Source organism: Camelus dromedarius, chromosome 11 (genome assembly GCF_036321535.1).
Source record: "Camelus dromedarius isolate mCamDro1 chromosome 11, mCamDro1.pat, whole genome shotgun sequence".
Taxonomy (NCBI): Eukaryota; Metazoa; Chordata; class Mammalia; order Artiodactyla; family Camelidae; genus Camelus; species Camelus dromedarius.
In genome coordinates, this window is record NC_087446.1 from 69,255,358 (window position 1) to 69,272,060 (window position 16,703).

General features: G+C 52.2%; 1 long non-coding RNA gene across 1 annotated transcript; it reads right to left on the minus strand.

Moving 5' to 3' along the window:
* Positions 1-1,000: 1,000 nt before the first annotated feature.
* LOC135322430 (uncharacterized) lies at positions 1,001-13,946 on the minus strand. The gene is made up of 8 exons (XR_010383008.1): positions 13,832-13,946; positions 8,785-8,866; positions 8,029-8,162; positions 5,400-5,486; positions 4,902-5,052; positions 3,727-3,850; positions 1,884-2,001; positions 1,001-1,613 (listed from the first exon to the last, which is right to left on the minus strand). It is a non-coding gene; the product is annotated as an uncharacterized LOC135322430 (long non-coding RNA).
* Between the last annotated feature and the right edge of the window lie 2,757 nt (positions 13,947-16,703).

Sequence of the window (16,703 nt, forward strand, 5' to 3'; positions counted from 1 at the left end):
TGGACGTCCGGCGAACTTGGGACAACAGAGACAGCCCTCAGGGCAAACCATGGGGGGAAATGGGAGCAAATGGACTGGCTCCATGGGAAAACCTGCCGCTGCTGCCACCACCCCCAACGTACCAGGCCCGCCTCCCGGGGTCAGGCCGACTAGGATACACGTGTCCCGTAACCCAGGGCAACAGAGACCGCCCCTAGGACAAGCCGCGGGGAAGATGGGAGCAAATGGGCCCGCTCCCCCGATGCAGGCCCCCGACCCCCGCGACCCGTGCACCCTGACTACCCTGCCTCCCGCCCCCAGCAGGCAAAGTGGGACAGGGGTGTCCGGGGACCTGGCGCAGCAGAGGCCGCCTGCAGGCCACGCGGCACAGACATGGGAGCTAATACACAAGCTACCCCGGGGCAGCCTCCCTATCCCCGCAGCCACCACTTTACCAGCCCCCTGACTCCACCGCACCCATCTCCCAGGTGCAACCTCACCTGGAGTCGGACCGCAGGCAAATCTCCGGCGGCAGAGGTCGCCCTCAGGCCAGGCCGCGCGGGACAGAAGAAATGGAGCTACTCCCTGGAACGGACCCCCTCCCCCTGCAGCCGCCGCCTCCGCCTCCCAGGAGCAAGCTCACCTGGAGACCGGCGTCCCGCCTCTACGGCAGCAGAAGCTGCCACTGGCTCCGCCGCAGGGGAGAGCTGAGCGAACTGACCGGCTTCCGCGCGGCAGCCCCCCTAACCACGTGGGCCCCGCACATTAATGGCAACGTCCCCACTCAGCAAGCTGAGCGGGACAGGCGTGTACGGTGACCAGGGGCAGCAGAGGCCGCTCCCAGGCCCGGCAGCCGGGAGAAGGCAGCTATTCCAACAGTTCGCCAGAGGCAGCCGCGCTCCGCCCCCCTGTCGCTGCCGCTGCCCCCTGACCTAACCGCCCCACCTCCCAGGAGCAAGCTTACCTGGAGTCCAACATCTGGCGAATCTCCAGTGGCCAAGGCCCCCCCCAGGCCAGGCTGCAGGGAAGAGAAGAAATCGACCGGCTTGCCCGGGCAGCCTCCCACGCACCGCCGCCTCCGCCGCCCCAAACGATTGGACTAGCCTCCCGGGGTCAGGCTGACTGCGAGGATGTGCACTTGCCTTCTAATCCTGGCCACGTGCCTGAGCACCTCCCTGCATCCCTACACTCCCCGCACCTCTGCACCCCTGCCACTATCTGCACTTCTGCACTGCCTGCACTTCTGCACCCCTGCACCCCCGCATCCCCTGAACTGCCTGCGCCCTCCACAGCCCCTGCACCCCTGTCACCAGTTACACTTTTGCACTGCCTACACTCCTGCACCCCTGCATGTCCCACACACCACCTCTTGGGCCTGTGGCAGAGTCTCTGCTGTTAGACCAATGCACAGGAACTCACATCTTTGCCAGTATATGATGCATCAGTGGACGTCTGGGGTTGGCTGCAGGAAGGTACATGTTCCCGGTCACTAGCCTGGGTCACTAGGGTGGTCTCTCTGAGGTCACCAAGGGCGGGCTCAGAGATGGTGTTTTCCGGGAAGAGAGGAGTTGAAACAGGTCTTGAGGGCAGAGCTGTGCTCACCAGGCCGTCCACGCTTCATGTTTTACACAGGGCTTCGGAGAAGTGAAATGGATCCAGGCAAGTAAGTCCGGCCTGCTGTACGCCCACCTCAGTCCTGGGCTCTGAGTCAGACCGACTGGCTCCCACCCTCACGGCCCAGTTTTGGTACCTGAATGGTCCCTTTGAGGCATCCCATCAGTTCTCAGGAAGAAGTCTGGCTGCTTCCACCCCATGGCCCTCCCTCCTGTGCTGGCCTCAGGAAGTTTCCTTATTTGGGGAAGAAGGCAGCCCACCCCCTACCCCACCACTCACCATGCTCTCACCCAGGCTGCAGCTCTCTCTGCCCATCAGAGTCTGGAAAGCCATCCCTCTTCAGTTATGTCCCTTCTGAGATGGACTTGCTTCCACTCAATTCTAGGCGAGGATGCACCATGGAATGCACTGGGTAAGAGAACCAAAATAAATAATTTCTTCTGTGAGGTTTTCTGTTTATCTACTGGGATGGGCTGTGTGTAGTTTGCTACAGCTATTGGTGTGAGAGGCTAAAACAGCCTGTGTGTCCTTGTTTTCATCTCCCCGCTGTCTTTGGGTTTTCCCTTGACACTCCTGAGACATTTACTTCTTTTAGTTTTATTCCTGTTATTACACAGGGGCCCTACTGACATGGAGGTAAGGTGTTGGGGGAGCAGGACAGAGCAGGGCATCTGTAGTCTTGTGATTAGTTCTCATTGAGCCTATGCCCTGAGCTGTGACCTCCACAAGTGTGTCTCTTTCCCCCCACCCCAATTTGGGTGAGACAGAAGGGATTTCCCTTCTCCCAGGTTGGTTAGGCTCTGGTAAATTAATTTCTCATTAAAAAAACAAACAAACAAAAAACAACTTCCCCAAATGAAACAGAATGTTTTGGGTATATTTCAATAGAGTTATTTTCTCCTTTCCAGGCAGGAAGCATGAGGAGTTATCCTCTGAGGCCTTCATTCTGAGAACAGGACACGGTCCTGGAGGTAAAATGCATGAAAAAGAGCAGGGGGCCCCTCTGACTGGCCCCCTGGAGTTGTCACACTCGGACTTCCTCACGCTGAGATTTCCACTGGCCTCAGGGACCTGTTAAATCTGCCTGCCCTGGGGGTTGTTACAAAAGCGGGTTCTGCCCTGGGAGCTGTGACTCGCCAAGCCTGCCTGGCTGCCTCTCTGTGTTGGGAGCAGATTTTCCCCTCAGTTTTCTTGTGGATCTAAGAAGTACAGTGGGATTGCAGCTCCCTCAGCTCTGGTGTTGTTTTCAGGACAGAAGGAGAAATTTCTGAGCTCCACACGAGCTGGAACAAAGGCTGGAATCCTCCCCTCCTCTGCCTCCGTGCAATAAGTGGCTGTGGTTCTAGCAGAGTTTCTGAAGATGTGGATTTAAACACACACATCCCAGCCCCTACAGGAGCACACAGTCCCATAAATCCCCCCAGTTTCCACTGGTAACTACTGAGCTGATGGGGACACGGGTTTCGGGTCCACAGAGGCCTGACTGCACTACTTCCTCCGTGGCCTATTAACGTGGTTGCTCTGGGTCTTGTCTGAAGTGGCTTGCTTACCGCACCTGGTACATGGGAAACACAAAATAAGTTCTAGAAACTTCACTTTTTCTCCCTCCAGGGCCTTCAAACATAGAAAGTATTAATTGAACTCAGACGGCCTAGTCACCGCAATGAGGTCCGTCCAGCCTGGCTCTCCTGAGTGATGGGCACTGACTTGCACCTTAACTCGGAACAGTAGGGGAACCGCCTTCTTCTAACTGGGCCTCTCCCCACACCGGGCACGCCCTCAGCTGAGACGGTGTCAACTCCCCCATTGAGGTGTGTGCTGGTGGCTTCAGTGTGACCTGGCCCTGCCGGGATATGAACCTGCAGTGAGTGAGGTGGAGGGTCGGGTGGAGAGGGGTCCCTTCTGGGGTGGCAGGGGGCCCGGTAGCACCCAGCCCGGCCTGGTGCCTGGGGCTCCCTAACACCTCCTACAGCTCCTGGGTTGGCTCCGGTCCTGGCCAATCCATACACCCTCCCAGCATCTTCTCATTAAGTCCCTTTTTGCTTTTATCAGCGAGAAGTGGCTTCTGTTGCTTGTTCAGTGAAACAGTACATAGGGAAACCAGACTATTTCTAACATCAGTAAAATACCAACCTCAGTTATCTCGAAGGGCAGACCGTGCAGCACAAAGGCCTGCACAGGGCTGTGCGAACGGCTTACGTGAAGGGTCCTCATCATCTGTCTTCAGAGATGCAGAAGCTGGTGGTTCAGGTAAAACCTCAGGGAGGGATTGAGGAATCCAAAGCTGGTTGGTTTCAAAGGCTAACTTGTCAGACCAGACCCCTGAGCTGTGGTCAGAAGCCTAGCTCAACATCACGCAGACTCAGCACCATAAGTGCCAGGTGGGGGTGGTGGTGTTCCCTTTGCAGGCTCTCATTGGGGATTCACTGTAGTCCCTTAAATGCAGCAGAGATTCCAGCCCCCTTAGCCCCCACCCTGCGTGTTCCATGACACAAATCCCGGGAGTGTTTAATTTTCATCTTTGTTTAGGAGGATGAAGGAGGGGCAAGAGGAGACATAAATTCATACTGACTGACACAAGGTCACAGCCAGTACCTCCTCCTTGGAGAGATATGTGCTCCCAAATTGGTGGCTGGGGGGCTGGGCGGAGACCCTCCACTGGTCCCAGAGGGACTCCCTCATCTGGCCACAACTGATGGGTTGGACAACAGATCCAGAGGGAGACAGAGCATCTTTCCTGGGAATTTGGAACTGACACACAGAAATCAAGTTCACTCATCTGGGGATTGGCGAGGGGCGGTGGTTGGAAGTCAAATGAAACCAGAGCATGAGAGAAAGTTAGAAGTGAAAGAGAGAGAGACAGAGAGACTGAGCTTGTGAGAGCAAATAGTCAGAAAGAAGGAAAACAATCAGGGGACAGAAGAATTCCAGCTCTTGACTGTCTAGTCTGTCCTAGCCCATCAACGACCCCGCGGGATGGTTAATAAAATTCCAGTTTTGCAGATAAGGATAAATGCTGAAAGAGGTGGGGGCTGGCTTTGGGTGCACAGTTAATTCAAGTGCCGCTGGACCCCTCATTTCCCATTGCCTGAAGGCACTGTAATCCTCACTGGGACCCCTGCGGTCCCCTGACAGCCCAGCACCCTGATCAAATGGCCCCTGCGGGAGTGGGAACCCCTCTGAGAGTGAAGAGTTCCCTGAACCGAGATGCCATGCATCAGCAGGCTCCTGCACACCCCAGGTTAACATCTCCCCAGCTGTGCAGTCTCCCGACCCACTTCCCTCCCTGCCAGGCACCCCTTCCTTACCACCGAGTGTACTGCAGGAATTCAGACACAGGGATGCCCAAAGCAACACGAGCCCACCGGCTATACAAACAGCAGACTCCCAGCCCCACCTGGGTTCCGAGGGGACAGTAGGCGTCCTCAGCTTCCATGTGTCTAAGACAATCTTCTTCAGCTGGAGGTTATAGAGAAAAATAAAAGGTCCAAAACATAGTTCAGTGAGGAATTCCTCCAAGGACCTGACTCCAGAGACTACAACCAGGGGTCCCTACCCCCCGGACTTGGGGTGAAGGTGGATTATTGATCAGCACAACCTCCAGTGGCCCAGCTCCTCAACTTGGCTGCCCAGAGTGGGCTGGGGGAATGGGTAAAGCCAGGGCACTCAGGAAGAGCACAGAGGACCTGATCTCCCCTCTCCGCACTTGTAAACCCTTCCTCAAATCTCAAGGCATCTGACAGAGAGCAGCCACCACAATAAGGAGATGCTCCCATTTCTTCACTCACTCCAGTCTGTTCACTTACGTGCTGAGCATCCACTGGGTCCCAGGACATGACACATAGGATGGCCGATGGGACAGGCTTGGTCCTTCCCCCTGGACCCTGTTCAATCTGATGGAAGAATGATCACTCATAAAGAGTTTTTCAAAATTATACAGAGACCAAAGACAAACTGCAGAGTGAACCAAATTTAAAAATATATATGAAGATCCCCCAGTCTCCCCGCCTAAGGTTAACAGCATAAAGCAAAAAGATGTTGCCTTTGATCACCAAGGAAGTTGTCACCCCCTCTCAGGTGGAAAGGACAGTTATTCTTTGAGCAGGACACAGAAGTGCTCCATCGGATTGGACCAGGGCATCTACAGTCATTCAGCAAATGTGTATAAGCTCCTACTACGTACGGGAATCTCCTAACTAGACCAATTCACAAGGTTCTCGGGCTTTATCAGTCAACAAAATAGACATGACTCCCCATCACTGGGGGCTCAGAGTTTTAGTAGAGGAAACAGGCAGCATGTTGGGGGTAGTAAGAGCTTGGAAAAATTAAAAAAAAAAAAAAGAGTGATATGAACAAACTCCGGTGATGGCGGTGGGGTGGGAGGTAGGCAGGAGGGAATAAGGCAATCCTGGCAGATCTCACGGAGTAATGAACTTGAAGCAGAATAGATCCGGAGGAAGAAGGAAGAGCCGGAGCCAGAGGCCCCCTGAGTGAGGGGGAGAGTGTGGGCAGAGAGGCAGAGCACGCCGGGTCCTGAGGCCTTTGTGACGACTTTGGCTCCTAATGAAATGATGACCCGTTTAGTGAGTTTTGAGGGGAGGGGTGATATAGTCCAACTTAAGCTTTTGTGTTTGTGTTTTTTTGTGGGAGGTAATTTATTTATTTTAATGAAGGTGCTGGGGATTGAACCCAGGATCTCTTTTTTTTTTTTTAACATTTTTTATTGATTTATAATCATTTTTGAACCCAGGATCTCTTGCATGCTAAGCATGCGCCCTACCACTGAATTAAACCCACCCCATCAATGTATGATTTTGCAGGCCCCCTCTGACTCTGTGTGGATGAGAGATTGTAGGAAAGCAAAGATGGAAACAGGAGGCTATTGGTGTCCAGGAAGGGCTGAAGGTGGCTCTTAGGAGGGCGGGGAGCAGGGAGCAGGTGGTTAATGAAGACAGAATACCCAGAATTTTCTAACAAGCTGGATTTGCTGTCTGTGTGTGTAAGAGAAAGACAGAAAGAACATTGTTAAAACATCTGGACCTGGACAATGGGAGGGATGTCCTCTCCATCCACAAGGGATGGGACAAGGTGGGGCTGAGCAGGTGGAAAGGGGCTGGTATCAGCTCAGTTCTTCAATGTCATGGTTAAGGTGTGTATTACATATTGCCACAGAAATGCCTAATAGGTAGAGGAGTCTGTTTTCTTTTTCTTTTTAACATTTAAAAATATAATTTAAATGTATTAATTGTATTATGTGAATGATTTGGGAAGTTTGTTTCATGCCAAGGTATATGTTATATATAGCCAAATGGAAAATATATCAGAAAGGGGAGAAATGAGGGCTTTCACATAAATTGACTGTCCATAACGTAGGTAAAATTTCAATAAAACCAGTGTTCAGTGCAAAAACCTCATCTTGGTGTTACATAAAAATAAATGAAAAAGGACTATGTTAATGTATCATTATTTCATGTTACATAATAGCCCCAAACAAACACACTGTTTAACTATAAGGCTTGTAGAAATGCTATTCGCTTTTTTCACATAAATACAGAAATGCAGAAAGGTTCTAAGGTAGAATAAGCATCTTAGTGGAAATAATACAGATTTGAGCATTTTACATGATATATATATTTACTGATACAATATTTGGAAAAGTAATTACATAGTAGAACATATGTATGAATGTGAAAGCAAGATTAATGAAAGAAAAAGAATGTGAGTCTCAGGGATAAAGGTCCAGATGGAAAGGGCAAATCAGGGAGTTTTGGAGAAATCGAGAAATTGATGGCATGCCAATTTCCAAGGCTGGGTTGCTTCCACCAAAGGAATAGCAGAGAGAGAGATGAGAGGCCCAGGAGCCAACCCTGGGGCACACCCACAGTGTATGTTTGGGAAAAAGAGGAGACATTGGCAAAGGACCAGCCAGTAGACCAAAAGCAGAAAACAGACAGAGCGATGGGCTGGAGTTTAAGTTAAGCAGGAACACGGGGGAGGAGGGATGGAAGAGCTGGGTCAAATGCTGCCGAGGGTCTACGCATGATGAGGACTGAAAATTGACCGCTATATTTAGCAACGTGTGGTCACTGATGGCCTTGACAGAGCAGTTTTCATAGAGCGAGGGATCAGGGGAAGAGCCAGAGTGGGTGTAAAAGGGGATGTCTCAAGAGAAGATGCAGACAGTGAGTTTAAACAACTCCTTAAATATTTGCTGCAAAGACACAGGGTGGCAATTGGTGGGGGTGAATTAGGGTCAAGGAGTGCTGTTTGTTTCTTTTAAGAAGATGGACGTTTATATACTGATGGGAGCCAACTAGCAGGAGAACAAAATAGATGAGGTAGTGAAAGAGAGGATGGTTTTGGGAGTGACAACCCAGAGAAGATGGGAGGGATGGGGCCCTGGGGACTTTTCGAGGAATTGGCTTTCGATGTTACCTGTAATAAGAGGTGGGGCACCGAGAGTGAGGTCACAGACAACACTAGGTGAGCGGATGTGCTGGGAGTTGCTTGTGAAACTTCTCTTCTGTTGGCTTGTTTGCTTGTTCAAAGTAGAAAAGTAACCTTACCAGCTGAGGGATGAGGAGGAAGAAAGAGTTACTGGAGCCATGAGAAGAAGATAAGAAAGAGCCTTCCAGGGAGAATGGGACAGTGAAAAGAGCAGGGGGAGATGGGGGAGTGCGCTCCCAGAAAGTTACATTTTCTCTTTGACGTCCCCAAATGTGTGATGTGTGATTACCCTTCCTTCTGTCTACGAAATAAAAATTAATTATGGTTCAGAGGAAATGCTATTTCATTCTAAGAGGCTACCTGTTTCTCAGGAATGGCCATCTTAAACTGCAAATATTACAAAAAATGTTGAAAAGATGAACCTGTGTACCTAAAATCCCCTATTTTCTATTAATTTGGTTACTATTTAATTCCCCTATCAATAACTCATAACCAATACTGCCATGATGGAGGTACACTGATGCTTAAAAGGAAATGAGATCTGTATCCTTTTCCTAAATTCCATGGCTTCCTTAATATACAGTTCCCCTTGGAATTTAGGAATGTCTGGTATAAGAAGTGAGAAACAGTTTGAGAAAATCCCGGCTCAGAATTACACAGCACAACCGCATCTCAGAAGTATATACAGCCGTAAAGAATTTTAGAAGCAAAACTCCGTAACTACTCTTAAAGACTTTTGCAAACCTGGGCCTGCCCAGATGTTTCCAAACTGGAAAGGGACTCCAATCACTTGCCTGGTACCGGACCAGAGGCTGGCCAGCCTTTTCTGTAAAAGCGAGAGAGTAAATATTTTCAGTTTTGCAGATCATTTTGTTGTAACCATGCAGGTCTGCAATAAGAAAGCTAAGAGGACTGGGAGACAGGAAACAAATGGGCATGCCCACACCCTCCCTTCCACTCAGGGCAGCTTCTCTGTGGTGGGCAGTTTTGCCACAATAACTTGTTTCTTTGTTTCCATTGGTTTCTTTTTTTCCACCTTACTGCTCAAGCTCAGAAATTCAGGTGGTCCTGGTCCTTCAGCATCCATGCAGAGAGAAGGCTGAGTGGGGTTGGGAACCCCACCTGATGGAGAAGAGAGATTGCTGGGAGGGACACTACGGTGGCCACCATGACACGAGACAATCACACCTTCTGGGGTGAAAGGGAATGAAGACAAGGGAGGGACAGAGCAGTGGGACCCCTAGGTCGCCTGCCAGGCTTTCTCTCCCTCCACAGCCACCCTGGGTGCCTGGGGGGTGTTGGGATTCAGCTACGGTGATTAGGCTGAAGGGACTCAATATAAAGGACCACCCAGCTCCTCACTAGGTTCCAAACGCAGCCCCTCAAAGTCCACCCTCTGAGTTTCTGGAACTCAGCTGGAAGAATAAATGAGCAGGCCAGATCCAGAGCCCAAGCCAAACACGACGGTGGTCACGTGGGGTTTTAACCCCATGCTCAGTGGTAGGGGACGCCTTGCAAATCTGCAGAAATCCCTGTTCCACCTCATTCCTGGGGGAAACCCCAGATCTCCTTCTGCTCTGTCTGTTCTTCTCTTGATGCTATTGTCCTGGATGGATGCAGAGTCTTTGAACCTGGCCCTCCAAACGTACATAAGCAGCCTGTTCGATAAAACAAATTATGCACTTTTTCACATTTGCCAGTTTTTTGATTCCAGAAATTTTGCGGGACTCATTCTCACAGTCTCCTGTGCCCCCAACACTTGGTGGCCCTCTGCTCATGGAAACACCATTTCCCACAACTGCACCCTGCCTCCCAGCTGGTCAGAGGGGAAAGTCCCACAAAGACACAGGTGTTTGTGAGGATCCTGTCCCCCAGCAGAAAGCCTACTCCTGGAGCCACGGACAGGGATCTGGCCTCCTGAGCCGCTCAGCTCTAATTCAAAGCCTAAACTGGGGGCCCCGAACATTGCTGACTGACTTTCTGAGTCACCTGGACTGGAGGGGCCTGATTTTTCTTTCCAGGAATGGATGTAGTGCAGCCTCCATTTTCAGGGCTGATATTGACGATGGATCTAGTTCCCCCCACTGCACCGCAGGAAGGAGAGGCCCTTCCATCCCACAGCTTGGAAACCCAGCCCAGGTAAGTTATGAAGCAGTGTATTGCTGCCAGGTCCAGTATCCCTGCAGAGTGGCCTCTGTCCCTGAATGAGCCCCTTACCTGGGCCTTTTCTGCCCCGACACAACCACACCCCAGTCTGTGCCAGAGATCTGGGGCTCTGTGTGTCCAGGGCACACAGTTGGGACCTGAGCCAGGTGTCCCCTGGGCCTCAAGGGGGAGAGGTCTGCCTCTGCATCAGGGGAAGGTGATCCCTCATGGCTGGCAGGACGCTCTCAATATGGACCTCCAGGCGCCCAGGGAGCAGTTTCCCTGCAGGTGTTAGAAGCCATCATCAGGAGGGCAGGCCCCTCTTTGTGCAGACCATCCCGCAGTGCTGGGCCCACGTGCTGACCACAGAAACCTACATGTCCCCAGGTTACCCCAGGCAACCTCACAAATTCGTCACTTGGTGACCTGGGTACCACGGGATCATTGGCCATCCCATGAGGGTGGTCCTTGCAGGCATGGACTCCAGGTGCTCCCGTTAAGAAATCCCCCTGGGTTTCTGTGGTCACAGAGCCCACACCAGAAGATTCTAGTCCTGCAGTGACCACCACAGCAGTCACCTCCCCTGTGCATGTCCAGGAACAAATGACAGCAATTTATTGCCAGGAATCGTGATGAACAAGGGGGTGGGATTCCATACTAGTTTTAGGATCCTGGTAACTCACTCTGCACCCCAAAAAGCATCCATGAGAAATGTGTTTATTGGGATATCTGTGCCCCTAGAAGAGCTGTTCCTCAGGGCTCCTGGGACCCTCCAGCCCCTCTCAAGTTTCTCAGAGCTTGGGTCTAAATTTCTATCTCCCTCCTTTGGTGTACAGCCACCTGTGTCTCGTGATCACAGGTCACTTTATTGCATGACTTGGCATGTTCTTAGTTCTCGTCCTCCACCCCTGCACTAGACTCCCACGATGTTCCCACTGACCCTTGGCTCCCTGGGTGGGTCAGGGGGCCCTAAGTCTGCACCCTTCACTCTCCTCCTCTACCCCCAACTCTGAGGCCACCCCTAGGTGGACTGGAAGGTGTTTGTAAATGAGTCTTACACAAGGACATGACTGGACAAAGCAGGGCTCCACCCCCGGAAAGCACACCTGCTCCCTTCTCTGATGAGGACCCCACAGCCCCACATTGCCTCCAGGGGTCTACTCAGCACACAGTCCCCCAGTTCTGGGCAAGGCGTCTCCCTGGAATCCTTGCTTCCAGGCAGAGTCTCTCTGTCCTTCTGAGTTTAGAGTTGTTCCCATGTTCCTGAGCACCAAGGTGCCCAGCACAGACCCTTCACTGACCTGGAGAGACAAGGAAGATATGTGGCCACAGGTATCACAGGACACACCTGCTGGGACCCCAGGCCAAAGGGCCATCCTTCTGCCTTCTCAGGTGTGGATCCCGTGGTACCTTTTTGCAGGGGGCCCAAATGGGGTGTGGGGCCCAAAGCAGTTCATGGGGCTCTCTGGGCAGGGAAGACTTGGGCCAGGCAGCCTTGCCTGGTTTCCCTCCTGGGGCACTCTGAAAACTCCTGCTCCTCTGGCTGTGGCTGGAGGCCCCCCAAACTTCAGGGCGGGGCCCTTTCTCTCAGCCTCCACTGCCTCCAAAGCCACGCTGGAGCTGGCATGGGGAAAGAGCTTTCTTGCCCTCTTGTGGCCAAGCTGCCAGAGGTGGATGCTGCGGGGAACTGGAAAGAGTTAGCAGTTGCTCAGATGTGAGTGGTTAGGCAATTTGACACCCTGTCAACTAGCCTTAAACATTGGAAAGAGGGCTTTCCCGGGAAAGCTGGAAGTTACTTTCAGTAATTTGTTTAAAGATTTCTTTTTTTTTTCCCTTAAAGACTCATAAAACCTCTCCCAGGTCATTCCTGGTATGGACCATTATCCAGGGATCAATCGGGAAATGCAGGAGGAGAGGGGTGGGGGTAGGGGAGAGGGTAGGGGAGATCAGAGCCCACAGAGAGGAGATGCCCCTCCCAGGAGCCACAAACTGGGCAGTGGCTGCTGGCATCCAGCTCTCCTGTTCTCAGGCCCATTTCATCTGTGGGGTGTTTCCAAAAGAAACAATGGTGGAAGGGCCATGGAGGACCCCTAGACCTCCCAGAATAGACAGGGGGAACAGAGTCACCATGCTGGCCCAGAGCTTGGAGACAGACCTGCAGTGGAGACCACAGGTCTTCTGAGAAGCCAGTTTCGAAATAAAGGCAGTATGCGCTGGAATACCCATTTCGAGCAATTTCTTCATCATAGACATGTAATTTACATAGTTCTTCTCACCACGAAACTGTGTTCCCAACACGCTACATGAATGACGGCTTCAACACACATTCATTTCTGAGATGTGAACAAGTGTAGAGCCGCTCTTTCGTCCAGCATAATGGGCATGGTTACACCTAGGAAAGCTTACCAAGATTTCTCAGCAACAGCCAATTTCGAAATAAAGGCAGTGTGCGCAGGAAAAGCCGGTTGGAGTGAGGGCTTCCCCATACACATGTAAGTTATATAGTTCCCCTCACCATGAAACGCTGTTCCCAACATGCTACATGCATGAAGGTTTTGACACACATTCAGTTCTAAGAAGTTAGCATGTGGAGAGCCGCTCTTTCATTCAGCATAAAAGGCCTGGTTACACCCAGGAAGATTTACTCAGATGTCTCAGCTGGTTCCTTCACCCAGATTCAAAATAAAGGCCGTTTTTGCTGGGAAAGCCTGTTGGAGCGTGTTCAGAGCTGTTTCGGGCTCTGTCCCAGCTGGAGGGTGCAAACCCCAACCTCCAGAATGAGGGACCAGGACCCCACCGGCCAGGTGGTGTTGCCTTTGCTGGGGAACAGTGATCTTTGGGTTAGATATTTTGCAGCTCTCTCTAAAACCTGTTTTGACTTAAGTTTGCATCCTAGTCACCAGTTTCAGGGCAACAGAAAAAGCATATCCTACATCTCTTTGCACTGAAATCTTCCCAAAAGAGCAAATATTTGCCCATGAAAATACCAGCTGCTCTTCTAAGGCCCCCTAAATACCCAGCAGTGTGGCCGGTGCACTCTTGATCAGGAACAGGATGAGAGGGACCAGCGGTCTTCCAGCAGGCTTGGCCTGGTGTGGCAGCTGCGCTGTGGGTCCGTGGTGGGAGGGCCATGCAGGGAATCCTGTTTGAGGGGCCTCTGTGCACGTCTGCATTATGCTCTGAGGTTTCATACAAGGCTCCAGGCATCCTAACTGGTCAGATACAGCCCCCACCCTCGGGCTGGAACCACCAGGACCTCAGTACCTGTAACAGGGACGGTGCCCGGTGTGGGGAGAGGTCATGGGACACTCCGGGGGCAGGGGTAGTGGTGCTGGGGAAGGCAGGGGTTGCAGTGAATGGTGGAGGGAGCAGGGTCCCTTGCTTGGGGGTGAGAGTTCTTGGGGAGACCACAGAGCATGGCACACACAATCCCCACCCCATACCCCAAATTCCTAGCCCCGCCAACACAGGGGCTTCTCTGAACACTCTCACCGTGGCTAGCCTGTAAGACCGCACCTAACCCGGCATCTGGCACCCCTGCCCTATCTCCCCTCTTAGGACAGATCCCGTCTCCTTGGAAACTGCCCAGCAGCGTGAATTCAAGGCCGGCAGCGGGCCTGGAGGATCTGCACTTCAGGTGCCCTACCTGGCCAGCCGTTTGTGCCTTGGCTCAGTCCTCTATCTTGCCCAACGGCAGCCTGGGTCCACGTCCGGTGCAAGGGGAGGCCGCGGAGCCCAGGCTGAGCCACACACACGGACAGGTGAGGGTGTCCCCGCCCCGCTGCCCCACCGCCCCGCAGCCCCGCCCACTGGTGGCAGCACCGCCCCAGCATCCGGCCGGCGCCAGCTGCAGGTGAGGACGTCTGCCCGGCACCGCCCGCCCCGGCCCCGCCCAGCTGCCCCATAAGCCTCTCCCCAGCCCCCGTCCTGGCCGAGCCCTGGCTCCCATTGGCTCCGCAATTTCTGCCCTCTCACGTCTAGCCTCGGGAGGACACAGACGCAAGCGCTAGAGGAGGGCCCCGCGGCGTTGCCATGGCTACATGCGCCGCGCTCTGCGCGGGCCGGTGTGAGCTTCTGGGGCGGGCAGCGGGCTCCGGAAGTGTGCAGCTACCCGGGACCATGGCGGTGCTTGCTGCTGGGGCTGGCGGCTTGCTCGCCTGGGCGACTAGTTCTTGCCTGGTCAGTCGGCGGCCGACATCCTGTCTGGGGCGGCGTCCCACAGACGGTAAACGTACGGCCGCGCCGTTGGCGGGGCCAGTGGACATGGACCGGGGTGGGATCCGGGTTGGTGTGGCTGCCGGGGAGGCGCTCTGTTGCCAGGGAGCGGGTTGGGGCGGGGAGGACAGGGCTGGGGCACAGCCTCGGGCTTTCCTCCCCCTCGGGCACTGGGGCTGGGACCGCGAGTCCGGGTAGCCCTGCTTGGCCGCGGCCTCCCAGAACCCCCGGGAAGGGCAGGCGGAGGACCTGACTTTTATGAAGCGGGGCCTTATCCGGGTTTTGAAGAGCCCCAGAATCAGATGTTTGAATGGGGTGGTTTATCAGCCTTGTTTATCTGCAGGGAAATTTCAGTTCCATCCAGATGTTGGCTCCTTCGGTAAAACTCAGGAATAAGACAAGGGTCATTGCCGATTAGCAGTTATCTAGGGCTTGACTCAAAATAGACTGTGCGGGGTGTAGGGATGGTAGATGGGCCTTCCCTCTCAAAGTTGGCAGTCTTCTGGGATTAGAGGCCCCAGTTGAGGATTACATCTTCATCTGCGGTAATGGAGGTTGTGGGAACATTAACACAGAGAAGGGAGGAGTGTGGCTGCGATAACTCATTAAAGAAGCCAGGACCCTTGCCTGGCTCTTGTGTAGGAGAGTCTCGCCTAGGGTAGGGCAGCAGTTATCAAAGTGTGTCTGAGGCCCCTGAGATGCAAGACTATTTTCATAGAAACGCGGGTATGTCACCTGCCTTTTGCACACTCTTGCACTCCCGAGTTTCCTGTGGGGATTTCCAGGGAAAACCTGGTCTGTGATATCACAAAACAGGGAATTTAGAGGCAGATAGAATTCAGAACTCACCAGTCCAAAAGAGTTTTGCAGAAATTAAAATCACTGCTCTTCTTCTCATTAATGATTTTTGTTTAGAAAAATATACTTATTTTTTGCTTAAGAGTATTAATGGTAACATGTAGTAGGTTGTTATTATTTTTAAGTGAAATCATAAGCATTTTTTAAAGTTCTTATTTAAGTTCTAACACAGGAACTATTGATAGATTTAACCCACATAAACAGCAGCCTTTTGGAGTCCTCAGTAATTAAGAGTGTACAGGGGTCTGTAGGCCAAGAAGCTTGAGAGCCCCTGGAGAACGTGTGCTCAGGTACTAGTCAGGTACTTAGCGTTGTTAGACAGATGCCAAGATGTCTTCTGCATGTGCTCCCGGACTCGAAGTAATTGGCCACATGGAGACGGGTGGGCAGTGCCTCCACTATACAAACCAGAAGCTGCTGAATGTGTCTGGATTGTAGGCCATGGGCTGTGCAGGGATTCCCGTTGTATCTGTTCTATCTAAGCCGGGATTCCTGTGCAGAGGCTTGGCCCTGAAGACCCGCTCTCCTTTGCTCCCTGCCAGGTACCTTCTGTGTGACGTCAACCCTCCAGAGGGCTTCAGCCTCCATAGGAGCGTCTGTATCCACATCGCCTTCCTCCTGAAGACCCTGCTGAAAATGGAGGAATCGGTGCTGGTGATACCCCCTTGGGGCCGCCTCTACCATTGGCAGAGCCTGGACATCCACCAGGTCTGGATTCCCTGGTCTGACATTTTTGATCTCTCAAGTCTCAACAGAAACATCCCTGACACTGAGTACCAACCGTTCATTGCAGGGGAGATGGTGATCGTTTAACTGGGGCCAGACGGTTGTTGTTCTGGTTCTGATGTGAACATCAGGCCATCTTGCTTCGGGCTTGTCGGTCTGCTAAGGGGTCCTGCTCATGTTTCCCGCACTGCAGGTGAATTTGTTCTTTCCATAGTTTTTCTCAGGAAATAGATCTGAAGTGTATGAGATATCTGTTCCCTCCGCTCTGAAAATCCTGGCCTCCTGGTGAGATGGAGCGGTGACAAGAAGGCCACTGCCATACAGGCCTTGTCTAAGGAGGACTCGCTCCCTGGGCAGTAAGGGCCATTCTTACCTGAAGGAAAACACGATGTGTGTGTAGCATGGGCCACGTGCTGGAGAAGGTATGTAACCTCTCATTCAGTATAATTTGGTCCTGCTCAAGCTTCCCATTTTACTTTCCGTAAGAGGTAAGAGTTGAAGATTTTCTTTGAATAAAGGTATTTAGAACTTATCTTTTTCTTTAATTGAAATGTGGTTGATTTACAATGTTTTGTTAGTTTCAGATATACAGCTGTTTTGTTAGTTTCAGGTATACAGCATAGCGATTCAATTGTACATATACATAGTCTATTCTTTTTCAGGTTCTTTTCCATTAAAGGTTGCAAGATACTGAATATTTTCCCCTGTGTTCTGCAGTG